Here is a 27840-nt window from a genome sequence, read left to right as displayed (position 1 = left end):
AGTATTTTATGTATGAACAAATATATGTTATTTGTTTTAAATATATAATAGACAGTGTGGCTGCCCTTTTTTATAAACCACATTACAGACAGGTGTATAAGGTATATAATGCTGTATATGGAATGGATCTCAGAGCTGCTGATGCACAGCATTGTCAGAGATAGGCTTCCACTATCTACACACTATACAATATAAATAGATAGATAGATAGATAGATAGATAGATAGATAGATAGATAGATAGATGGGCCACAGAACTGCTAAATGCTGAGGAATCACATTTATCATTTTTTATAATATCCATGATCCAGGAAAGGACTAATAGGAAGAGGAAATCCCCAGCTCTGTGTATTCTGTGAAATAGGAAAGATCTGCCAAGGATAAAAGCTGTACTGGTTGTATAATGTTATGGTAACTGGTCTGATATTGCAGTGTATGGAGGCCAAAAATGATCTGGAGTCCTCTGATGCCAGATCATGTCCATCTGTTTGCGTAAAGTATGTATTCCGTTTTGAAATGTAGTTTATGTCAATATGTTTGGCAGCTTTTTGATTTACAATAATGAAATAATGAATTTATAGGCAAATCAAATCAGAGTAAGTTTCCTCTACCCTATAGGCAGTCATCTGGATCTCAGATAGTAGTTAAATTTATGTGTGATAAGAAAATCCACTCATGTTGGAGTCTAAAGGCCCCCATACATTATGCGATTTGGGCCCGATTTCACCTGATTCGGATGAATCGGGCTGAGAAATCGTCCCAAATCGCATGTTTTGACACCCTATCCGACCCGATGCGCGGTCCCGTGCGCATCGGATCGGAGTCGGGCAGTCGCACCGGCTGCACATAAGATTTCCTAAATCTTATGTGCAGTCTCCGGGCAGGGTCAGCGGGCGGGGGACGCCGGGGAAGGTGAGCTGACAAATAATCAGCAGGCGGGGGACGCCGGGCATGGGAAGAGGCTGGCAGGGGCAGCTGACACTATATAGACAGCGGGCGGGGGGACGCCGGTGAACCGGCGAGGGGAACAGCTCACTGCTGGGCAGGAGGACCAGGCAGACGCAGCTTCAATACAAACGAATGGGGAGGCAGTGATTGGCTGAGAGAGCTCTCAGCCAATCACTGGCTCCCCATTCTTTGTATTGTTTTTTTTATTCCTTGAAGCTGCGTCTGCCTGGTCCTGCCCAGCACGTGAGTACACCGGCGTCCCCCCGCCCGCTGCCTATGTGTACACTGCCCCTGCCAGCCTCTCCCCATGCCCGGATCAACAGTGTCCCCGGCCAGCTGACTATTTGTCAGCTCACCCTGCCCAGCTGTTCCCTGCTGCTCCCCAGCGTCCCCCACCCGGCTCTCCCCCTGCAGCTCCCCGGGGACTGCATATGATAAATCCATGAGATTTATCATATGCAAAATTTGGCACATCAAGTGCCTAATCGTGTATCCCCCACCCGGGGAGCTGCAGGGGAAATCAAGTCTGACTTGTCCCTAGGACAAGTCGGACTAATGTATGGGGGCCTTAAAGTATGTTAAGCAACTAACAATCATACAGTATATCATCTATATACACGTCAAGTGTCCGTGAGTCTCTGAAACACTGCCATCTGCTGGCAGAGAGTGAAACTATATCTATTTCTCACACATGCACAAACACAAAAGGTAGCAGACTAGCTTTTCAAAGCTCTAGCTTTATATATATATTTATTTATATGTGTGAGTGTGTGTGTGTGTGTGTGTGTGTGTGTGTGTGTGTGTGTGTGTGTGTGTGTGTGTGATTTAAAGACTCCATAGTCTGTTCCTCTGTTTATGTGTACCTTGTAATGTGTGTTTTATGGAGGGCAGTGGTTGACCAACCTGTTGCTAATCACATATTTAGAATGATAACAGCAGCACATATTGTTTCAGATATGCACTACCTGATCTTGCGCAAACCATATGGCTATGATAGGAGTAGGGGAATAAAGGCATCCAGGAGACCACAGACTGAGTTTTGGATAGTGAAAGGTACAGGAGGGATGTGAAGCACCATGTAATTCTTATAATACATGAATATTTACACATAAAATGTCACCAAAGGCAGTTTACCCACCTTTGATTTTTTATTTTCCACAAAACATTAGTACTCTGGCAGCACATATTGTTCAGTATTGTAAGGGTATATATATATATATATATATATATATATATATATATATATATATATATATATATATATATGTGTCTGATTTGGGTTGAGGTGTTACTGAAAATTCTATTTCCAAATTATAATTGATCAAAATGAGAAAATACAGAAACATAGAGCAATGAAAGAAGAAGTATACACTAGTGAAATACTACACAGTATTCAAAATAAACCATGGCCTGTCATTATGGAACAAAAATGTTTTTTTTCTGAACAATTTCCCTCAACTATGAGAGAAACCTGATGTTATCTGTAACCCTAGAGAGACACATATTGTCATCAGACCATGTAATGATATAAGTTGTTCTAGTATTGGCTGAGAGGCTTGCTGGCATTTTAAAATCCACCCTCTCCTTCACCCCCCATAACAATCATGTATACATGTGAAGTGGACTGTACCCCAGACACAAGGTACCACAAGAGAGAGGTCTAAAACAACAGTATGACTTAAATCATATCACTTTTAAATCAAAAGATGTACATATTTGAAGCGTATAAACTTTGAAACATTAAGTATAGCATGATGGGGTTACCCATAGATTCATTATTGCTAAACTGTATACAGTCTTGGGGCTAACTATGACCTAATCTAATAAATGGGCACTCAATATACATAACCCATTTCTGTACATAACCTTTACTCCATAATTTGTATATTGCAATGTCAGTTGTTAGACGGACAATTCTTTCCATGATTCAGCAAAAATCAGGATATATTCTTTCAAGGATAAATGTGACCCAACCGTGTTTAAAAGGAGAGATGAAGACGTCACTGTTATGTAAAACTGTTACCATATGCAGAATTATTGGATGCATGATGACATGGGCACCCATCTGAGCTTACTGCCATAGTATCTGTATTGTTATTTTTTATTTAGTTAGTATAGTTTAATCCTCATCATCCTCGCCTCAGTAGAATTTAAAATCTAATTAGAGAAAATTAGAGTACCTAGAAAACCCAGACAGGCTGGGGAGAACATATAAACTACCTGTTGTAGTACTCTTGGTCAGAAGCAAGCACATATGTCTGTTGATGTTGCAATGCTAACCTTTGTTCCACAATGCCATCCAATCAGGGGCGTAACTATGAATTGGGCGCCCCCCCCGCCATTAATGGGGGGGGGCGCCCCCCCCCCTCTCCACAGCACCCCCCCCTCCCCCATCCCCTACCAGCAGCCTTACCTGTCTTGCTGCCGCTGGTCCCGGCTCCCTTGCTGGCTTCATTCTTCTGCTATGGAGACGGACCAACACAAAATGTCCGCCCCCATACAGCAGACAGTTTCAGAGAACTGTCTGCTATATGGGGCGGACATTTTATTGTGGGCGGCGGATTGGCGGGCGATGGGCGGGCGGGTGGCAAGCAGTGGATGGGCGGACGGAAGGGTGCTAACTATAGCAACGCAGCCCCCCGGCGCCCCCACATGTACAGCGCCCCCCCGTGACCACAGGGGCTGCGGTGCTATAGTTACGCCACTGCATCCAATAGCTCACTGAATGCATTGCAGAAGGTACTGTACAGGTACTTTACCCAGGGCCTGATTAAAGGTTCAAGGTGCCCTAGGCAAATACAGACGTAGCTCTTGTAATACTGCTAAACACACATGTATGGGCGCTCAGCGACTTGCCATTGATATTGGCCATGTGCATGTAAAGAAGGTTATGCAACTGGCATGTATGATCTAATGCTTGTGGCATGGGAATGAGACTTTTGGGCCCATTTATTAAGGATTGCATATAAAATGTGATCTGGGCTTAATATTACCCCCCAGGATATCATTGTAAAATGCGATCCTATTGGCGGTATGTATCATCCTACATGCGCAGGGACAGGGCTCCGAAAGGAGTCTGTGCCTGTGATGTGCTGAGCCGGGTGCAGGGAGTCTGTGCATGCGCGGTTAGCACTGACCCCCCTCCACCCCTGCTGACCACCCTGCCCTGGTATAATCAGTCACTTTGTTCCCAGTAGAGTGATTGCAGGGGGAATCTCAGGTGATGGATGGATGGATGTGACACACTTCTCTCTTCATCCTTCAATGACTTAGGTACAACTTAGCTGCTGACTCCAACAATAGAGGTAATGGACTCCAATAATAGAGGTAGTGGAAAGAATGATGAAGAATGGAGCATTTATAAGAGGTGAACACAAATCAACTGTATACAGACTAGCATTGTGTGCACAATAATAATAACTGCCTCCTATCATTTGCTTGGTTTGCTTCTTGCAATTATCATTGAGCACTTGTAACAGTCCTGTACTTGGTACAAATGATGCACTTATACCCACCTGCTCTCCCATAACTTTGCCTACTAAAAGAAAATGCAATGTTACAGCTTAATCACAAATGGACACATATGTGTATATGTGCATTTCTGGAGCACACACACTATTGTGTTGTAGTTCACCTATAGACCACTATACAGTCATACCCTTCATATTTGCTCTTTAACCAGACAGCATCCATTAGGGAAGGGTACATATTGTATTACTAGCAACGAGACACAACAGTTAGATATATATATATATATATATATACAGTTTATACACACCCATATATATATATATATATATATATATATATATATATGTTTATATACAGTATAAATATACACTTTATCCACATTATGTTCCCAATGATTTTAACCAGAATAAATTCATAATAAAGCCATATTAAGTTTATACTTTAAAAGGACACATATTCCCTGGGACAGGACTTCTTGTGCTGACACTTCCGTGGCAGTCTCATGAACTGTAGTTAATGGTCAACTTCATCTATATATCTGTCTAGTGTCCATTTGTGTGTCTCCCAAACACTGACATCTGTTGGCAGTGAGTGAAACTACATATCTTTCTCTCTCACACATGCACAAACACAGAGGCAATCACAAGGTAGCAGACTAGCTTTCGAAGCATTTGCTTTGAGTGGGCTTATTAGTGTTTTATAAGATAGACAAATAGACAGACACAGTGGGGGGGAATTTACTAAGATGGTAGTTGTATTTCACATGGGATGTTGCTATGGGCAACCAATCAGAATCTACTTCTTTGTTTAGCACATTTTAGAATATAATATATAGTATCTGGTTGCCCATAGCAACATCCCATCTGAAATAGAACTCCCATCTTAGTAAAATCATACCCTTTAACATGACCCATTCCATTAGGTACACAATGCTCTGTTCCTGGACTTCCCTGTCAGTGGCAGTTGCAGAGGTTGGACTCCAGCACAATCCAAAATTCAAAGAGGGGGGAGTCACATCAACTTCCAGTGATGTTTGGAGTGGCATTAGGAGTGGCTCCCCTTTTTGAATATTGGACTGTGCTGCAGTCAATCCTCTGTAACTGCCACTGGCAGGAATAGAACATTTTGTACCTAATGGAATGGGTCATTTTGGAGGGTATGTAAATTTCCCCCAGTATGTCTGACTATCTAAAATTCTACATGCAGCTATGATTGGAGGAAAGGTTACATTGTTCCCAGCAAACTGCTCCATTTTCGCATCAATGTTTTTCTCTTATTAATAATTAATAATTTACATATTATAAACACTTATTCATTGGCTCAGTTACAGAGTATTATTTCCATGACATGGAGAAGTGCCACAGGAAAAAGTGGCCTGAGGGGCACAACATTTAAATCTGGGCCTGTCTATATAACATGCAGGTATGCTTAATAGGGAAATTCTAAATTACATATGCATCAAGTTGTACTGGCAGAACATGTGAACCAGTGTGAACTAGTATTGTGTCACACTAGCAGAATAGGACTTGCACAGATTTACAGTGGCAGGAAAGGCCTGGTAAGATGTGGTGGTAAATCCAGGAAATGAGAAGCATGTAATTCATGCCTGAAACCCGTGCATCTGGCACTTAGCACTACATTCCCCTTCTGATGTGTCTCTGTAATATAAGCATCTACATTGCCTTTCTTGTGCTGTTTTTTAGATTTGTTTATGCTGCAATATCTAGTGGTGGAGCCACGCTATACAAGTCTTGATATAGCGTGATATAATTAAATCCAGACAATTGCAAAATTTCCAAATAAATGTGCATATGACTCTTAAACTGGGTACACAACTGCAACCCGGTGATGTGATATAATGGAGTGGTCTATCTTTACATGCTGCATGTAACAACATTGCCGCCTGGGTGTGGAATCATCCCTTTGGATGTGCTGCAGATGATATGACCAGCCAATTGGGTGGTTTTGAGAGTACATACTATATGAAGTCATCACCATAAGTTGCAGATCGCAATTTCCCAATATCATCTGATATATTGTATAGTGTGTACACAGTTTAAGTAATAAATCAGTAAAAATTACTGTGCAGTATGTTTGAACTTAAGGGTAATAAGCTTTATGCATGTGTACTGGGAAATCCCACTTCAATAAATTTAGGGTACACAGAAACAAGGGGCCAAATGCAGTTCGGTGTGAGAATCAGAAAGTGAGAGATTTTGGAAGTTTTCCCATTTTTTAAAGTGCCAATCAATTACATACCAAAATCAAACACTTAGGGGGGTATTCAATCGCCGGCGACCATCTCCCCACGGGGGAGATGCCCGCCGGGCCCTATTCAATGCTGTCTTCCCCGACAGCATTGAGCAAGGCTTCTCAGCAGAACCAACCTGACTTCACTAGCTGTCGGGCTCGTTCTGCCTAAAACGTCCGGTAAGTGACGAGCTGCCGGCTGCAGCTCGCCTCTTCCCGGCCGCAACTCCCACCCGATTACTGCAATCTGTAGATGAAAGACTTTTAGCAGTACCTATGATCTCTAGTCAGGGCCGGCGCCACCACTAGGCAGGTCTAGGCATTTGCCTAGGGCGCCGGCCACTGGAGGGCGGCAGTTTGCCCCTCGCCCCCGTGCAAAGGGGGTACCTGCTTCGCCGTCTTGGGAGCGGGCAGGGGGGTCCATGCTGGCTTCTGACAGGAGCCTGCAGTGGTGTCCTTGCCGCGTGGGTACTTGCGGCGCTGTTTATAAAGCTGGTGGCGGGTCCCTGCAGTGAATAAGAAATAACTAGTGCTATGCGACGGCGCGGGTAGCGCTGCCGGGTTTGAAAACACTAGCCGCACGCTGATTGGCTGAGATTCAGCCAATCAGCGTGCGGCCAGTGTTTCCAAAACAGAAGCGCTTCCCGCGCCGCTTCATATCGCTAGTTATTTCTTATTCACTGCAGGGACCCCCCCCCGCGCCGCCAGCTTCGTACACAGCGCCGCAGGTACCCTCGCGGCAAGGACACCACTGCAGGCTCCTGTCAGACGCCAGCATGGCCCCCCCAGCCCGCTCCGCAGATGGTGCAACAGGTACCCCCCGCCCCCGCACTGGGGCACCCCCACCCCGACTCGCCTGGGGCGCTCCGGTGCCTTGTATCGGCCCTGTCTCTAGTGATTCATCTGGGTGTCAAACTTTTTGCCATGCAGCTCCAACTTTATGGAACTCACTTCCCCACACAGTCCTAGAGTCTCCCACTCTAAAATGCTACTAGTTTACTCAAGCATTTCCTTCATTCCCTTAAGTATTGTTTATGCAAAGCTTTTCTGTGCTCCACTGTTTCTGTATTATATTCATTCTATCTGTTAAGCGCCTAAAGTCCTATTGGAGAAAGAGCGCAATATAAATACATTTTTTATTATTATTATAATAAAATTAACCTGTTTTTTTGCAATGTAAATGATTGCTGCTCTAAAAAAGTGGGACAACTCTCCCAAAATCTCTCACTTTCTGCTTCTCACACCCTATTACAATTGACCTCTTGTGTTGCTCTATACCTACAATTGTGATGGTTTTTATTGAGGGGCTCTTATTGCGGTAAGTGCGACTCTCACATAGACACTTCCCCATCTCACAAGTGCTTTATGCAATGGATTATGAATTTTGGTACTTGTGTAGTTTCACGGCACCCGATATATCGGATGCGATATTCGCCGATATATCGATGCGATCTGAAGAGATTTTTGACCTGTTCATAACCCCACTATCCACTACGCATGGAGTTGATTTTATATAGTGTGGCGAGCGCAGCGAGCCACCGTGCCCGAAGCGTGGTGAGCGTAGCGAGCCCCGCGAGGGGACTCGGATTACTGCACTTGCCACACTATATAAAATCAACTCCATGCATAGTGGATAGTGGGGTTATGAACAGGTCAAAAATCGCTTCAGGTCTCATTGATATATCTGCCTATATCGCATCCAATATATCGGCCGATATCGCAGCCAATATATCGGGTGCCGTGAAACTACACAAGTACCCAATTTATTCTATGGAATGTTCCAGCAAATTCATGCACATTTTTTTAACCCATTTTACAATATTAAAAGTTTGCATTTTTTAAATGTGCTCTATTAGTAAGTTTTATTTTTTATTTATATAGTGCACTTCCTCAAACAGGACTCAAGGCGCTTAACAATATTCATTCTTCAGCTCATCTTTGTGTATCCAAGTGTCTTATTTCATCAGCACGTCCACAGCAGCCAGGACATACATTTGTGAAGACCATGTAGGAAGCAGTGACCTGTCCACTCTAGGGTCAATGGTGTCCTGATGTATAGAATAGACTATAACAGTAGCCAAATACTGGTGAGACTATACAGACACTGGATCAGGGGAAGTGATGAGGTGCTCCTATCACATTGATCCCAATGACACTTCTGTATATCATTTTATTTAACAGTTTCAAAGCAGCTTTAAAAAGTTTAAAATAGTCCCAATTTTCTTTAAATCACACAAAATATTGATTTGTAAGTTAACACTTACAGTATGTGCTCATATATTACATGACCTGTTAGACATCCCAATATTTGCTTTTAGATTTCTATTGTATTTCATTGTAGTTGCAAATCGCCAATGTTAAAGATTTAAATTCACTATCCCAGCCCCCCATCTATCTCAGCTTCTGTAAGGCAGTAACCCAGCTCCTCTCTCTTGTCTAGGACTCTGAGCAGCTCCTGTCTATGGCACTATCCATCTCCAGTTTATGGCACTATGCAGCTCCTGTCTATGGCACTAGCCATCTCCAGTTTTGGGCACTATGCCGCTCCTGTCTATGGCAGTATCCATCTCCAGTATAGGGCACTAGGCAGCTCCTGTCTATGGAACTATCCAGCTCCAGTATAGGGCACTATGCAGCTCCTCTCTATGGCACTATCCATCTCCAGTACAGGGCACTATGCAGATCCTGTCCATAGCACTATCCATCTCCAGTATAGGGCACTATGCATCTTCTGTCTATGGAACTATCCAGCTCCAGTATAGGGCACTATGCAGCTCCTGTCTATGGCACTATCCATCTCCATTATAGGACACTATCCATCTTCAGTATAGGACACTATGCAGCTCCTGTCTATGGCACTATCGATCTCCAGTATAGGGCACTATGCATCTTCTGTCTATGACACTATCCATCTTCAGTATAGGGCACTTTGCAGCTCCTATCCATGGCACTATCCATCTCCAGTATAGGGCACTATGCATCTTCTGTCTATGGAAATATCCAACTCCAGTATAGGGCAATAGGCAGCTCCTGTCTATGGCAATATCCAGCTCCAGTATAGGGCAGTATGCATCTTCTGTCTATGGAACTATCCAGCTCCAGTATAGGGCACTATGCAGCTTCTGTCTATGAAACTATCTATCTCCAGTATACTGCACTATGCAACTCCTGTCTATGGCACTATCCATCTCCAGTATAGGGCACTTTGCAGCTCCTGTATATGGCACTATCCATCTCCAGTATAGGGCACTATGCAGCTCTTGTCTATGGCACTATCCAGCTCCAGTATAGGGCACTATGCAGCTCTTGTCTATGGCACTATCCAGCTCCAGTATACGGCACTATGTAGCTCCTGTTTATGACACTATCCAGTTCCCATATAGGGCACTATGCAGCTCCTGTCTATGGCACTATCCAGATTCAGTATAGTGCACTATGCAGCTCCTGTCTATGGCACTATCCATCTCCAGTATAGGGCACTATGCAGCTATTGTCTATGGCACTATCCCAGCTCCAGTATAGGGCACAATGCAGCTCTTGTCTAAGGCACTATCCATCTCCAGTATATGGCACTATGCAGCTCCTTTTTATGGCACTATCCAGATTCAGTATAGGGCACTATGCAGCTCCTGTCTATGGCACTATCCATCTCCAGTATAGGGCACTATACAGCTCCTGTCTATGGCACTATTCAGCTCCAGTATATGGCACTATGCAGCTATTGTCTATGGCACAATCCCAGCTCGGGTATAGGGCACAATGCAGCTCTTGTCTAAGGCACTATCCCAGCTACAATATACAGCACTATGCAGCTCCTGTCTATGGCACTATCCATCTCCAGTATAGGGCACTATGCAGCTCCTGTCTATGACACTATCCAGCTCCACTATATGGCACTATGCAGCTCCTGTCTATGTCACTATCCAGCTCCAGTATAGGGCACTATGCAGCTCCTCTCTATGGCACTATCCATCTCCAGTATAGTGCACTATGCAGCTCCTGTTTCTGGCACTATCCCAGCTGCAATATATGACACTATGTAGCTCCTGTCTATGGCACTATCCAGTTCGAGTATATGGCACTATCCATCTCCAGTATATGGCACTATGCAGCTCCTGTCTATGGCACTATCCATCTCCAGTATAGTGCACTATGCAGCTCCTGTCTATGGCACTATCCATCTCCAGTATATGGCACTATGCAGCTCCAGTATAGGGCACTATGCAGCTCCTGTCTCTGGCACTATTCAGCTCCAGGATCCGGCACTATGCAGCTATTGTATATGGCAAAGTCCCAGCTCCAGTACAGGGTACTATGCAGCTTCTGTCTATGGCACTATCCAGCTCCAGTATAGGGCACTATCCAGCTCCATTACACTGCACTATGCAGCTTTTGTGTATTGCACTATCCATCTCTAGTATAGGGCACTATGCAGCTCCTGTCTATGACACTATTCAGCTCCAGTATATGGCTCTATGCAGCTCCTGTCTATGGCACTATCCAGCTCCAGTATAGGGCACTATGCATCTTCTGTCTATGGAACTACCCATCTCCAGTATAGGGCACTATGCAGCTCCTGTCTATGGAACTATCCCATCTCCAGTATAGGGCACTATGCAGCTCCTGTCTCTGGCACTATCCAAGCTGCAACATACGACACTATGTAGTTCCTGTCTATGTCACTATCCAGCTCCAGTATAGGACACTGTACAGCTCCTGTCTCTGGAACTATCCAGCTCCTGTAAAGGGCACTATGCATCTCCTGTCTATGGAACTATCCATCTCCCGTATACGGCACTATGCAGCTCCTGTCTATGGCACTATCCAGCTCCAGTATACATCACTATGCATCTCCTGTTTATGACATTATCCAGTTCCAGTATAGGGCACTATGCAGCCCCTGTCTATGGCACTATCCAGCTCCAGTATAGGGCACTATGCAGCTCCTGTTTATGGCACTATCAATCTCCAGTATAGGGCACTATGCAGCTCCAGTATAGGGCACTATCCATCTCCAGTATAGGGCACTATGCAGCTCCTGTCTATGGCACTATCCATCTCCAGTATAGGGCACTATGCAGCTCCAGTATAGGGCACTATGCAGCACCTGTCTATGGCACTATTCAGCTCCAGTATATGGCACCATGCAGCTATTGTCTATGGCACTATCCCAGCTCCAGTACAGGGCACTAAGCAGCTTCGGTCTATGGCACTATCCAGGTCCAGTATACTGCACTATGCAGCTCCTTTGTATTGCACTATCCATCTCCAGTATAGGGCACTATGCAGCTCCTGTCTATGGCACTATCCATCTCCAGTATAGGGCACTATGCAGCTACAGTCTATACACTATCCAGCTCCAGTATAGGGCACTATGCAACTCCTGTCTATGGCACTATCCATCTCCAGTGTAGGGCACTATGCAGCTCTTGTCTATGGCACTATCCAGCTCCAGTTTAGGGCACTATGCAGTGTCTGTCTATGGCACTATCCATCTCCAGTATAGGGCACTATGCAGCTCCTGTCCATGGCACTATCCATCTCCAGTATAGGGCACTATGCAGTGTCTGTCTATGGCACTATCCATCTCCAGTATAGGGCACTATGCAGCTCCTGTCTATGGCACTATGCAGCTCCAGTATAGGGCACTATGCAGCTCCTGTCTATGGCACTATCCAGCTCCAGTATAGGGCACTATGCAGCTCCTGTCTATGGCACTATCCAGCTCCAGTATAGGGCACTATGCAGCTCCTGTCTATGGCACTACCCCAGCTCTCCTCTCTCTCTCTCTCTCTCTCTCTCTCTCTCTCTCTCTCTCTCTCTCTCTCTCTCTCTCTCTCTCTCTCTCTCTCTCTCTCTCTCTCTCTCTCTCCTCTCTCTCTCTCTCTCTCTCTCTCTCTCTCTCTCTCTCTCTCTCTCTCTCTCCTCTTGTCTAGGGCTCTGTGCAGCTCCTGTCTATGGCAATATACCAGTTCCTTTTTATCCCAGCTCCCGTTTAGGGTTCGGTGCAGCTGCTGTATGGGGCCTTTTCCCATCTCTTTCCCTGATCACCATAGCTATAAGTCACTTTTCCGGTCCCTATCTATAGCTGCACTATGCCAGCCCCACTCAAAACCCAGCTCCTGTTTAGGGCACTATCCTTTCCCATAGTCGATGATTGCTGTGCAGCAAATTCCAGCCTCCTGTTAGAGCAGCGACGATTTTCGTATTATTAAATTAATATATTTCCATTTACCAACTTTATATATTTCTTTATATATTAATTTGTGTGACTATTCTGAATATAAGTTTGACTTGTGATTAATCATCGGAGCCAGCTCTGCGGGTGCGTGGGGTGCTTGATCACCCCCCATATATGTGCTGCCACGAATGTATTTGCCACTTTTTCAATTCATTTGCTAAAAATTGGCTTCATTCTCAGAATACTTTATAGAACTTTACGTTGCGATATCCGCTGCAGAACTGCTCGTGTGGGATTTAAACAATCGATAGAAATCTTGGGACAGATACTGTACAATAGTTCTAATCTGCAGAGAAATGACAGCACACGGGCTGAGCTCCCTGGGAGTGTTGTGCAAATTGCAACATTTTAGTAGATATCTAGTTTCTTTTTGTTCTGTAGATTACAGCAATGTTCTGTTACCAGGTTTACCCCAGATTGTATGTAATATTTGTTTTTCACGTCTGCAGCTTTCCATCATCTTGTCATGCTTAATATTCCTTAACTAGAAATTCCACTGCAATAATGTATCATGCTGCAGCCAGTTTATTACACCGCATATTGTTGAGTACATCAACTGAAACATTTGTAGCCGTATAGTATTCATAGATACATTTCTGGAAGTTAATACATTTGTGATATGAATGTTTTGTGAACATATTTCGCGGCTTGGTAAATGGGCCCTGCGTAAAGTTATATTATATCTAGTATCTGTAGTGTATTTTGTTGGGAAACTAAAGCCTGACATGACTGTATGTATGTATGTAAGTATGTATAAAAGTACTGTGCATACATGTGGCATGTATATCATCTGCCATCTGTACTATGTTTATGCATAGGCCATAGACACTGAGTAAATGACTAGTGCTATGTATTATATGTGTGAGATAGTAGCTAGCTGTGAATCAGGGCCGGGGAGAGGGTGGGAGCTGATTTACTTTGGCAAGTTGGCAGCAAATACCCAGCAGCTTGTGAGGTCTCCACAGGGCCCATTACACGCTTATTCCTTCCCAAACTCACCCACATTCGCATCCCATCAATTCTACCTAACAGGACCCAGTGTTGGCACCACCACAACCCTATCCCGACTCCTGCTAAATTAACCGCTTAAATACCAGTGCCTACGTTTATTGGACGCTATTAGCATTAATTCAGCTAATGAAATGGGCAATGGCCATACATAAACAAGAACAACAAGGGTGCATTTAAAAACAAACAAACAAACAAAGAATAAATTCAGATGTTATTATTATTATAGGTGCAGAAAACCACCGAATGCTCCATCCTGAAGCCAGCCCCCCTCAGTGATGTGGTTACATAGAAATGGCAGAAGGCTCCCAGTCTGGATGCAAATTCCCATTTCGTTGCTTAGAATTACAGGAATTAACCCCTTGGGAACCAGATGCGTCTAGGCCACCAACCGGGAGACCATCAGTTAAGCTGCGCTGTGCCACTGACTACAATGTAGCTAGGTGTAATGCAAAATTAATCTGCATAATAAAATATAAAATCTAGATGCATAAACAGCCAGCCTGGAAGTACCGTACATGCGGCATAGACAGTGGACTTAATGGTTAGCTTTCCAAATTAGGGTGGTTCTTGGCTTACTCTGCAAAAATCAGACTATTTCCAGAAGAAGTGGAAGAGTTCTGCCTGTCATTGTGGCCACTTATATAACCACACAGCATTCATTCTGGATCTCTCTGTACCTGTATCAGTGAGTGCTGCACAAGCCTCTGTTCTAGACACTCACTAGTTAACTTGATATAACTGGCAGGGAATCCGCACCCGACCTCAGCTCAGATGTGTGCACACTTGTCACTCACAGCTAATGTCCCGGGACCGGAGCCTTCCCAATGCCTGCTCCTTATCATATCATCTACAGCACATGTACTAATTATACAATTACAACCATGCACTATTTCGGACATGCACTGCAATATCCCATCATTCTTATTTGATTTAAAAAAAAAAAAAAACATATGCATTATTATTCATTATTATTACTACTACTATTGCTACTGCTGCTTCTGCTACTACTGGTACTGCTGCTACTACTACTACTACTACTATTATTATTATTACTACTGCTACTATTAGTACTGCTGCTCCTACTACTACTATTAGTATTACTACTTCTGCTACTACTACTACTGCTGCTGCTGCTACTACTATTATTATTATTATTACTACTAGTGCTACTACTACTGCTGCTACTATTATTATTATTATTACTACTACTGATGCTGCTGCTAATACAATTATTATTATTATTATTATTACTACTAGTGCTACTACTGCTGCTACTACTATTATTATTATTATTATTACTACTACTGCTGCTGCTACTACTACTTCTACTACTACTATTACTACTGCTACTACTATTATTATTATTATTATTATTACTACTACTGCTGCTGCTGATAATACTACTATTACTACTACTACTGCTACTACTATTATTGCTGCTGCTACTACTACTACTACTATTACTATTACTACTGCTACTACTGCTACTACTATTATTGCTGCTGCTACTACTACTACTATTACTATTACTACTGCTACTACTATTATTGCTGCTACTACTACTACTACTACTACTGCTACTACTACTACTGCTAGTACTGCTGCTGCTGCTACTACTACTGCTGCTGCTGCTACTACTACTACTACTACTATTATTGCTACTACTACTATTATTATTATTATACCACACCAAAAACAAGTTCCCTTTCCTCTCCCGCCCCAGGACCAGGTCATCTTGGTTTTCCTGTAACTTTGAGCTTCTGGCAGGCTCTGAATTATTGATCAGCGGCAATCTAGAGCAGTCTTTCTTTTTCGGCAGATTGTCAGGGTTGTCTTGCTGAAGGCTGCAATATTTGTAGCCTATAGAGCAGGCGCCAGTATATTTAGGCTGACCCTAAACTAAACATGTTAACCCTCCTTATTCTCACGTTTAAACGACTTTCTAGGTGATTTTCTAGAAGTATGACAAACGTGTTCCTTACTTCTGCTGTAAGGTCAGACAGAATGCCAGAGGCCCACACATGTAAGTACATTGTGTAGACGGGGATAACACACAATACAATACAGTCATTAATGAAATAGGTGCCTAATTGATCTCTCTCTCTCTCTCTCTCTCTCTCTCTCTCTCTCTCTCTCTCTCTCTCTCTCACTCTCTCTCTCTCTTTTTTAAGTTAAAATGATCAGCGAATATGGGTGAGCCGCCTGTCTAGTTCCAGAAGCCTACTGTGCTGTACTAGACAGAGGTGCTTCTGGATGGTGCGACAGTGCAAGGTACAGTGGGACAAATATCTGACCCTCAGGTAAGGATGGCTGGCATGCATCTAGGCTGTCACTGCGGGAATAGAGACTCAGGGTCCCTGACACAGCATTAGCAGCAATCACGAGGTATTTGATACAGTGGCAGATGACAGATTTTCTTTAAGCAAGTTTCAGATACCATATTGTGCTTAAGCCATCGATTGATACCTTAGTAGAATATAGAGAAAAAGGTTAAAGGGCCATAACTAGCAGAAGGGCAAGAAGAATGTAATACTGTCTGCTGTCAATAGGAAGATGACAGGCAGAAGAAGTATGGACCCATCAAAACTGCTGAACTAACACTCCCGATGCTGCTCTGGACACGTTCTCCTAATGTGGTGCTACTATCAGGTTCCTGTTGGTGTGAGAGACACAACATGTGCAGCAGCAGCAGCAGCAGCACACAGGGAGGGGGTCAGAACCACAACCTGTACGGGCACCCATCCCTTATACCTGCTCACGCCAAGGGACCTTCCCAATGTACAGTATGTTGGCCCAACATTAGGTATTACCCCGTCTGCAGTAATTATTGTGCTAGCGTTCCCAGATCCATCAACATTGCTACACACGCTCTGTATGATATCATAACACAAAATACACAGTTGCTATTATTTGTGACACGTCCCTCCCCAGGAACAGACTCCCAACCCAACCAGCAACATGATATTATTTATGCTCCCTGTTTTATAGTGCACGTTATTATATATACAGTGTGCGTGTTTAGATATGTATCTATACATTAATGTGTGTTTATTAATATTATACTAAACAGATACACAGATGCACACGCTTGCTTTTGCAATAAAATAAAATCACCATCATTTTTCTCTTTTCTTTGGAAAATCAGATGAAATAGTGTCTTTAACTTTATTGATCCTTTTTCCTACCAAATATAGATAAATCACCTTATTTTGTGTAACTCTATCTTCTCTGCTCTCACCCTATCCATATGGTTTAGCAATATACACTATCGATTACGTTCAGCCGTTGGTACATGGCTCCGGCAGCCGGCAGGCTATCCCCAGCACGCTCAGGGTAATAACAGCGACTTTCTCGGATAAATGTAACCAAGGACTTCAAACGATGCCAGTGAGCTGCTGTAGCCTACCAAGCACAGACTCAGCCAGAGTAAATATGAATCTTCCACTGGCCTGGCTTTCATTACTGGAGAATCGCCTGCTTGCATCATAATCTAAACTCCCCAGATTTGGAATCATCCCACTGACAGTATATACACAGGAATTGCAGAGACTTTGCATTACTCTGTGCCAAGCTGTGTCCAAGTACTCATTTCTTACCTTTATACGGATCAATGATAGACAGATGGGAAGACAGAGACAGATATTAGCTAGATAGATATTGATACACAGATCGATGGATGGAACCGTGTACACGCAAATTGGTAGAAAAAGATTAAAATTGTACAGTGAAATGTTTGGATTTCTAGTTATATACATTTACATATATTGACGCTATAGAGATGTTACAATTCCCAAACCGTTGATAAATGAAATTAGACTTTATGAACTTCATATGGAAGTATGATACAGCTGCTAGCAATTAGTTCTACGATTCACTAAATTACACCTAAATTCACTAGATTACACCTCACATATACTGTGCCGCCGATCCTATATATATATATATATATATATATATATATATATATATATATATATATATATATATATATATATATATATATATATATATATATATGTATATATATTACATTATATCTACATTATACATTAATTACGCATATATATATATATATATATACAAGTCTGCGTAATTAATGTACTAATGTATAATGTAGATATATAATTTCACACTGGTTATATCGTCTGCCTCTATAAATTGATATATATATATATATATATATGTGTACATACATACATATATATATATATATATATATATATATATATATATATATATATATATATATATATATATATATATATATATATATATACATACACTAAAGTTCGGAAGCTTTACGGAGTATCATATGTTTTGGAAGGGAAAAAAAAAAGAATCTTTCTTTCCTCCATAATTTGGAATCTCCTTCCCTCCTAACCACGCGATGACAGATAGGGCAATAAAATCCCAGCAATATATGAGCTTTCAGCCCCTTTAAAGAAAGCAAATAACGTGACGTGTTGGTGAGCTGGGCTCCAGTAATGGAGAACCTAGCCTCGCACCACTGACTCGGTGGAGGTGACATTGCTGTGGGGTTTGCTGGGAGAAGTTAAAGTAAAACTTGGCACTGAAAATCTGATACACTGGACATTTTTCAGCTTTTACAGGAAAAAGCAAACTACGTTTAATGTGGTCATAAAAATGCTTTTTTGGTTGATAAAAGAGGTTTGAAGATTCCTTTCTTTCCTTTTTTTTTTGTGTAAAATGGTAAATCAGGAAATATTAACATGCCTAAAATAATGGCTATCCAGGATGGAATGTAAGGGAATAGAGGGGGTGCCGGTGTGCAGGTATTAACTTTCTCTGCAGAAAAAAAACTGCGTGTCTGGAGAATGCCTTGTCGACAGAGAACACATTATATAAAGAGCCTGGAATTTATATAGTAACCTGTGCTAGGTATAAGTTATCAAAGAGAATATTACAATAAAAAGGACGTGTACTGATCCGGGGAAACATACTGAACAGGGGACTATGTTTATGGAAAGAGACATTACAATTCAATGTTTATAGGTTATTTTACTGGGTATTGTCTATTCTTGTCACTTAACACACTTCTTATCAACCGGCTGGATAAGTGTTTACCTTCATTATACACAGGACTACACCCACACTGTTATTTACTTACTCTGGCTGTTTAATTACAAAACCAATTTCAATGTTTAAATACAGTGACCCCATCACTGTAAATTAATAATAATATCAGAAAAAAATAGGTAGATAGCTAGCAAGATAGCTAGCAAGATAGATAGATAGATAGATAGATAGATAGATAGATAGATAGATAGATAGATAGATAGATAGATAGATAGGTAGATAGATAGATGGGTAGATAGATAATTAGATAGATAGGTAGATAGATAGATAGATAGGAAGATAGATAGATAATTAGATAGGTAGATAGATAGATAATTAGATAGGTAGGTAGATAGATAGATAGATAATTAGATAGGTAGATAGATAATTAGATAGGTAGGTAGATAGATAGATAGATAATTAGATAGGTAGATAGATAGATAATTAGATAGGTAGGTAGATAGATAAATAGATAAATAGATTTACACTATTCTGTTTGTGATGTTTTGCGCTCACATTCCCACTGATACTGTATGCGTATGACAGCAGTGTGCTTATGGCATAAATGACACAGGGCATGGAACTCTATTACACAGTAGTACAGAGCTACTACTATTTGTGGAAGTCAGTATTAAGTGCTCAATTTACCAGATTTGTTACTTTTGTAAAATATTATAATTTTCTGTCATTCTAAAATCTAGAGACCTAGAGACTTTTCTCATACATGTTATTGAAAAACTTCTATCATCTATCTATCTATCTATCTATCTATCTATCTATCTATCTATCTATCTATCTATCTATCTATCTATCTATCTATCCTATAAATCTTTAGTTGCAGTGGAGCCTTGTATAGTGCAATTTCCTTTGGTGGCATACTGAAGCAATAACAAACCTTTTTATTGCCAAAATCCTCTTTCAGGGACAGTGGCTCTGATAAGAGTTCATCCCTTTGAAGAGTGAAATGTAAAATAATAGCTGGAACTGTCACTTTAGTGCTGTGGATTTGGACTGGGCACGCTTATGTGCACGCACAGTCATTGGGCCACGTATCTGCAATAGAAAGCTGCCAGGAAGTGAACCAAAAATCAATTTCTGGCAAAAAGATTGCTTATAGACTACAATGCTACAATGATTAACAACATTTATTGTGATGGCTTTGGCTACTAGAAACAAGCTTGGTAAATAGGACATTTCATATTTTCACAGTTCCTATACAAAACCATAGGGTCTACATATACAAAAGAAAATAGTGATACCCTTAGGTAAATAAAATGCCTAAATAATGCATCAGTCTCTGAAAATGGGCATTTAGTACATTTATCAATAGGCCTATAGGTCATATCCCGATAGATTGTAAGCATGCGAGCAGGGCCTTCTACCCAGAGCCGAATTTCCCATTAGGCACGTGAGGCACCGGCCTAGGGGCGGCACATGTTTGGGGGCGGCACTTGGATGCCTGTGATAGTACTGTCAGCCCAAAATGTACCAATAACTGCAAAATATCCACTGTACTGTACTATATTCAATCTTAAATAGAGTGTATATGGATAGGACATGCAGATACTGCCCCTATAAACTGTCCTACTTAGTAAACATTATTGTTGTGCCTAGGGGCGCCCTCATCCCTAAATCCGCCCCTGCTTCTACCTCTATGTCGGTTTGTTTCTACTCAGTTTGTTTAATCACTGTTGTTTCCAATTGTAACGCGCAATGGAATATGCTGCGCTATATAAGAAACTGTAAATAAATAAATATCCATTTACAGGGTCAGTCTGACACAGACTGCCTAGACCCCAGAGTCCGGATCCATTGGCCAGTCTGACCAAGATTACATAGGCTGGCGGGTGCCTACAACCATTATGAATTGCAACATGGTAATCTGAGACTGCACCTATCTATCTATCTATCTATCTATCTATCTATCTATCTATCTATCTATCTATCTATCTATCTATTTATCTCTTTATCATATGTGTCTGGCTTAAGGTGCGTACACACGTACAGATTTTTCTGTCTGATCTATCTGGTGGGAACAAAAACCTGGAAATGTATGGGAGCAAATGACAATCAAAAATTTCCACCCAAATGCAGGAAAACATATAGAAAAAATATATATGCTTTGATAAATTTGTTATATCCGAATGATTTAAACAATTTGTCTGACTAATCACTGTCTGTTTTCAAACGTTTGGGAACAATTTTTTGATTGTCATTTGCTCCCATACATTTCCAGGATTTTGTTCCCACCAGATAGATCAGACAGAAAAATCTACACATGTGTACGGACCTTTAATACCTGTTTTTAGCATGGTTGCCTGTAACCTCAGACAGTGAGACCTGTCTGGCAAGTGCATGCAACGAGTCAATAGATCTTTCCATAAAAGGATGTGGATGGATGTATACACATGATAGAACTGCATATGTTTTCAAACCTGCAAGTTACACACTAAATGGGATGTTTATTTAGCCACATTAGCAATGACCTTTTACATTAATGTCTAGTCTAAACACCGCAAACCATACTTATTTGTCCTAGGTACATACAGCAGCCATGTAGTCTGTTTAGGGGCATTATGATTTCAATTATATAATACTATTGTCTTAATTTCATGTTGCTGCCTAAGACAGAAATATGCTGGTGGCGGCTGCTGGTGAACTGAAAGAACAGGTGTTTGTGGTTCTATTGGTAACAGCACATGACTGGAGTGACAACTTGTGGATTATTATTTGTCATGCAGGATAATCAGCTGTTAATTCTAGATTGTACCTGTCAGAAGAGAAACATGCAAGTATACCTGTGTGAGATGTGGACTGATGTGCACCGTGTCATTTAAGGTATCCGACTAAATGGTGCATATGATCTTCTAATGTATAATTAATACAGTCTTTTACAGGTGAATTAGATCAACTTATAGCAGTTAAATGCCAACTTTTTATTATGTAACAGATTTTTGTATGGAATTCATTCTTCTGAAGACCTTCCAAGCAACTTTCATTGCAAAAACATACTGCAACGTAATTGAAATCTGCCAGACATTAACTGTATTGTGTATGTGTTCTTTAAAATGCAACGTCATTGAAATCTGACAAAAATGAACTGTATGGTAGATGTGTTCTTTAAGAAGAAGAAAAAGTGTTGAGAAGGAGAGAAGAACTAATGACATAGAAAATAACCTGCTCAAGAGAACACCAGGCCAATCAGAAGAAAACAGGCCAAATCTGAGCTCCATCAGATCATATGTGCGGATTTGTCTCAGATCCATCTGACAAAAACAATCCTCGTGATGCACCGAAGATTTTGTCTGATCTGAAGCCATCTGGGGTCCATCATAGATCATATGTATTTTAAGGGAATAGAGTGAAAATTTAAGGCCCCCATACACTATACGATTTTGGGACGATTTCATCCGATTTCGGCACTTTGGGCCGATAACCGGATGAAATCGCCCCAAAATCGCAGGTGTGTGATGTATGATCCGATCCGATGCGCGGTCCCGTGCGCATCGGACCGGATCAGGGAGGTCGGACGGTCAGCACATAAGATCAACCGACCTCCCTGTATGCTATGCATATGCCTGCCCACCTGTCAGGCATATGCATGCAGACACCGGGGGGCGGGGGAGCACGGCGGGCAGACACACTGACCTGGCCGGGCAGCTGTGATCACAAATAGCAGCGCTGCCGCTGCGGGATGGGACGGGACGCACAGTGGCGGCTATTAGATTTTTAAATTCCTGTCAAATGACCGGCCGTTCTGTGATTGGCTGATCACAGCTGCCCGGCCAGGTCAGCATCACTCGCCGCCGCCCGCCCCCACTACTGCCGCCGCCCGCCCCCACCCGCCCCCACTACTGCCGCCGCCCGCCCCCACTGCTCCTCACCGCCCTGCAGCTCCCCATTTGTTTTACATGTGATAAATCGCAAGCGATTTATCACATGTAAAAACTGGCTCATCAAGTGCCAAATTGTATTTGAGCCTCCCGGGGAGCTGCCGGGCGGCTCACAGGAGAATTGGGTCCGACTTGTCCTAAGGACAAGTCGGCCTAATGTATGGGGGCCTTTAGCCCAGGATCAGATCAGATTCCTGGGAAGATCCCGGTAGAATTCAAGGCACCTGACATCCGCACAGGGAGAAACATTGGTTAGGAAGACAACCTGTACAAGAGAACATCTAATTTGAGGAAGCTCAGATTTGGCCTTTTTTCTTCAGACCAGTCTGTCAGATCCATCTGAATCTGAAATCTGAAAAAACAGGCCAAATCTGACTAGTGGATGGCCCCCATACATTAGGCCGACTTGTCCGAAGGACAAGTCGGACCTAATCTACTGACAACTCCCCTGGGGGGGTCACATACGATTTGGCACTTGATATGCCAGGTTTTGCATGTGATAAATCTCATGCGATTTATCACATGCAGTCCCCCCGGGAGCTGCTGTCAGCGGGAGCCGGGAGCTGAGCAGGGCATGGGGGCTGCAAGCAGGCAGCGGACGCAGCCTGTAGTACCTGCGGTGGAGGGAGCCAGATGCCGAGCGGGGGACTGCAAGCAGGGAGCCAGGCAGGGGAGGCAGTGGGCGCACTGGTCCAGGCGGTGAACTCTGTGAGGGGACCAGAGAGCAGAGACCGGGTAGCGCAGGGGAAGCCGGGCAGCAGCGGGCGGACATAGAAATGAATTAACAGTCAGTGATTGGCTGAGAGCTCTCTCAGTCAGAGAGCTCTCAGCCAATTACTGGCTGTCCATTCATTTCTATGTGCCCGGCTTCCCCTACGCTACCTGGTCTCTGTCTCTGATCCCCTTGCGGCGTTCACCGCCTGGAAGTATCTATTTGCGGCATTCCCCCCCCGCCCAGGATAGTGCGCCCACTGCCTCTCTAGCCCGGCTCCCTGCTTACAGTCCCCCGCTCGGCTCCCTCCACCGCATGTACTATACGCTGCATCCCCTGCCCGCCTTGGGCTGCACATAAGATTTAACAAATCTTATGTGCAGCCTGTCCGACCTCCCGAATCCGACCCGATGCGCACGGGACCGCGCATCGGGTCGGATGGGATGTCTGCACATGCGATTTGGCCCGATTTCACGGCCCGATTCATCCGAATCGGGTCAAATCGGCCCCAAATCGCATAGTGTATGGCGGCCTTAACAGAATAAAGCCCCCATCCACTAGGCAGACATATTTGAAGCTACAAATCTCTTTAGATTTCCCTTAAACTCTCCCAAATAAATAGTCTGTACAGGATTTTCATTATTTTTAATAAAATTGTGCAAATCACACATTTATGGCCTATGGCCTGTTCTTTCCCCCCCCCCAGTCATCTGCAGGATTATTTAAAGAAAAATTTTGCAAACAGTGTTTGGCTTGATAGCACAACAGAGATAAGTGCACGGACGCGATCCGGACAGTCATTTACCCGACGTCGGGATCCCAACTGTCAAAACACCGACAGACGGGTCCCCAACGGCCACCTGCTATTCTCCCGCGTGGGGGTCCATGACCCCTATAGAGGGAGAATAGAATAGGGGGCGAGCGTAGCGAGCCCGCAAGGGGCTTTGTTGCACTCACCATGCTGTCTGATTCCGGGCAGTTGGGATCCCGACGTCGGGCTAATGACTGACGGGATCCCGACTGTCGGTAACGTATACCACACCCAGTGCACAGTCTAGTATTCGAAGTACACACATTGCTTATATTTGGAAATTGCAACATTTGTTTGTTGAGAGTACACTATCTGAGTGGGACTGCTGGGACTGGTGTCCAAGAACTGGACAGAGAGAAGGGCTCATCCCTCACTCCTACTGATGGACTACAGCTGGCTTACAGGCAGGTACCAGGTAATGGAAAGTTAGTCCAACAGCATTTTGAATTTGGTGCAAACTACTGCTGTGACCCAAATATATCTTGTGGACCGGCAGTCAATCATTAGCTGCCACAGACGCAGCACCTGATTGGCTGGCAGAATGCTGAAAATTTCTAGGCACACACACACACACACACACACACACACACACACATATACAGATAATTTTGGATTTAATATTTTTCCATATATTGGACTATTTTCATAATGAAATATCATGAGGTTAGGACACCATATGCATTTATGCTTCATATATACCATTTAGACATAGGGCCTGATTCAGCATCAGTTGCAGTTTTACAAGGGATCATAACTACAACTGCCTTTGCTAGCATGCAGGGGACGCCTAACATAGGACAAGGCCGCACCGTATGCCGGGTCCCTTCCCCACAAAGCGATTGCAAAATTGTGCACTAGCATATTTAGTGTAATGTGCAGCCTGTGCAGCCTAACAACTTCCATGTTTTGGCCTGCCCCGCAAGTGTTCTGGACATGCGTACGTTGTCTGGATCACGCCACCAATGTCGTGCGACACCCCCAAAATGCTACATCTTTGCCCCTTACAAGCCCTTAGACCAGGTTCCCGAACATTTTTGAATTACGGCGCCCCTGAATATCACAATTTTTGTCACGGCACACCTAGGCCAAAAGTTTCTCAATGATAAAATCAGAAAACAATATTAAATGAAGTAAATTGTGTTTATATCTCATCCTTAGGGTCAGTTATGTGGTAATGGACAGGATTCACTTCTGTTTGTCCACAATTTGCCTATTACATTTGTCATACATTTTTTTTTAATTGGTCATGAACCACCAATCCATGGAACCCATGCAATTCCCCCAAGGCACCACAGGGTGCCACGGCACACAGTTTGGTTGCATTTTTCAGAACGTGACTGCAGTTTCAGGGCTCACGGATGCATACTGCAGTGTGTGCATATGCGCAGATTAGCAAAATTTGCCTAATAGTGTTTTTATTTGCTAATTAGCAACCAAAGCTGAATTAGCCCCATATTCTGAAAGTGACTTATTCCATATGCTATATAATAAAAGGCTAATTCTGCTCCTCACCACTATGGAGGCAATTAAAGTGTTATGCGCACTGTCAGCCACTAGATGGTGCCGACAAAGCAATTCAAGTGTTGCTCCGTTTAGGTGTCACAGCTGCTGGCGCTAACATTACTGTTATGTTGTTCTGTCATTTTGATGGGCTGGTGACTAGTTTTTTTATAATTTTGCACATGAAACAAGTTTGTGTACATTGAACCATCTGGAAGCAAAGGTGTCATCCTATCAAAGGCATCTTATCAGTTGGCAGAAAACATTTTGGTTTCAGAATATATCGGTTATTGGATTATTGAATATGGGGGACTATGGGGGTGTTTCTGATCACCTCGCTCCCCTGCATGTTCACGCAGGGGAGAGATGGTGAGCGACTGTGCATGCACATATACTATATGCGCATGTGCAGCCGCTTGGTGCGAGCGGGCACGGCAAACTGCTTGTTCGCCATCCCGTTCACACCTAGCAGTGCAAGCGGGGGTCGTGGGGTGGCGACGAGGGGCTGCACCTATTGGAATGCCCAGCATTTCTTGGGTGTCCACATGAAAATGCTGCGTGTTCCCATGTAAATTTGCTCATGACGCGGGGACGGGGGCTGGCAGCTGATGGCAGCAGATGTCAGCTGCCCACCCGCTTCCCGTACAGGGCACCCGCAGATGTAAGACACCAGAGAGTTGTCTTACATCTGCGAGCACCTGCGAAATCATTTGATGGTCAGCGATATTCGGCATGTGCGTGTGTGTGTGTTTGTGGGGGGGGGGGGTGTTCATGCGGATGGTGTTAAAATGACCTGCGATATCGATTTTTGTAGCTTTGCGTGTCAACCAGAATGACCTCCTTTATCCACAAGTCCACAATTGTTGAGCTGTGGTATAGTTTAGAGAATCAGTTTAGCCTCTGGACTTTACTGTTGGTCAATGCAATTTGTCTCTTTTTCAGGAGACTGATTTCAGCACAGAGATGAAGTAATCCCATCCTTCAAGGATCAAATACGAAAAGGGAAATCACTTCCATGCCACCAGAGTGCTACCAAACTTCCAACCGGACATGTCCTGGGCAGAGTTCAACATGGATAAACATCTAAATAAGACAGAAACACTACAAATGCTGTGAAGAACAGAGACAAGCCACATGAGAGAGGAAGGGGGTAGGAAGTGGTTGCATAAATGCACTCATGTATCAAGCCTCCCATTCCAGCTGTTTTACATAAAACATTTCGTTATTGGAGAGGAGGGGCTGAATGAAATGTGAACCAGTGTAAGGGAAGTTTCCAGCTGCTGGGAGAGCAGCCTGGTTCTGAATACAGGAGAGACAGATATGTGAGGCAGGCACCAGAGCAGTCAAACCAGAGTAACCACCGGGTGGCTCCACAATAACCCTTTTTGACATATAACAGACTCTAAATCCAATACATTTCTGTGTTTTTTGTTTTTATTACCTATTACAAAGGAGATTCCATGTATCTGATTAATATTAGGTTCATATAGTAATTAAAATATTTTGAGACTGGCTTCTGGGACCCATGTGATAAAAGAGTTTTTGATTTTCAGAACAAATACATACTGTACCCACTGGTGTCATGTATAAGGATGGAAAAATCAGTGTGCCACAAAACCATGTATGCTTTCTTTGTGTATGTGAGCTTCACCTGCACTGCAGTGTGTTCCTTAAATTCCACTTATTTTATATTAGAGCAATCAAAGTGCAGTCAAAATCGCTGCACCTCAGTGGGGACACATTACCACTAATCATGTTTGAGAAAGTCTGGCTATAATCAGGGATGGATAAGACTCATAGTGAAGTGACCTACAGGGATCTGTGCAGATATCATGCGGATGGCATAGAAAGTGCAAAAACAGCCCTCCAAAAATGGTCGCCGTTTTATAGATGACAGACGTTAGCGGTCTGTTAAGGGAAGGCAGCAT

General features: G+C 43.1%; 1 long non-coding RNA gene across 2 annotated transcripts in view; it reads left to right on the top strand.

Annotated features, from left to right (window-relative positions):
* LOC146007303 (uncharacterized) overlaps nucleotides 1–27426 on the top strand; it is a 34351-nt gene extending 6925 nt beyond the window's left edge. For both annotated transcript variants that reach the window (XR_014444325.1, XR_014444324.1), the window contains exons 3-5: nucleotides 20765–20873; nucleotides 21738–21834; nucleotides 26855–27426. This is a non-coding gene — a long non-coding RNA (uncharacterized LOC146007303). The remainder of the gene's footprint in view (nucleotides 1–20764; nucleotides 20874–21737; nucleotides 21835–26854) is intronic.
* The last annotated feature ends 414 nt before the right edge of the window (nucleotides 27427–27840 follow it).

Source organism: Crinia signifera, chromosome 1 (assembly GCF_055691185.1).
Source record: "Crinia signifera chromosome 1, ASM5569118v1, whole genome shotgun sequence".
NCBI lineage: Eukaryota > Metazoa > Chordata > Amphibia > Anura > Myobatrachidae > Crinia > Crinia signifera.
The sequence above is the reverse complement of the archived record's forward strand: the minus strand, read 5'-3'. Positions and strand labels throughout refer to the sequence as shown.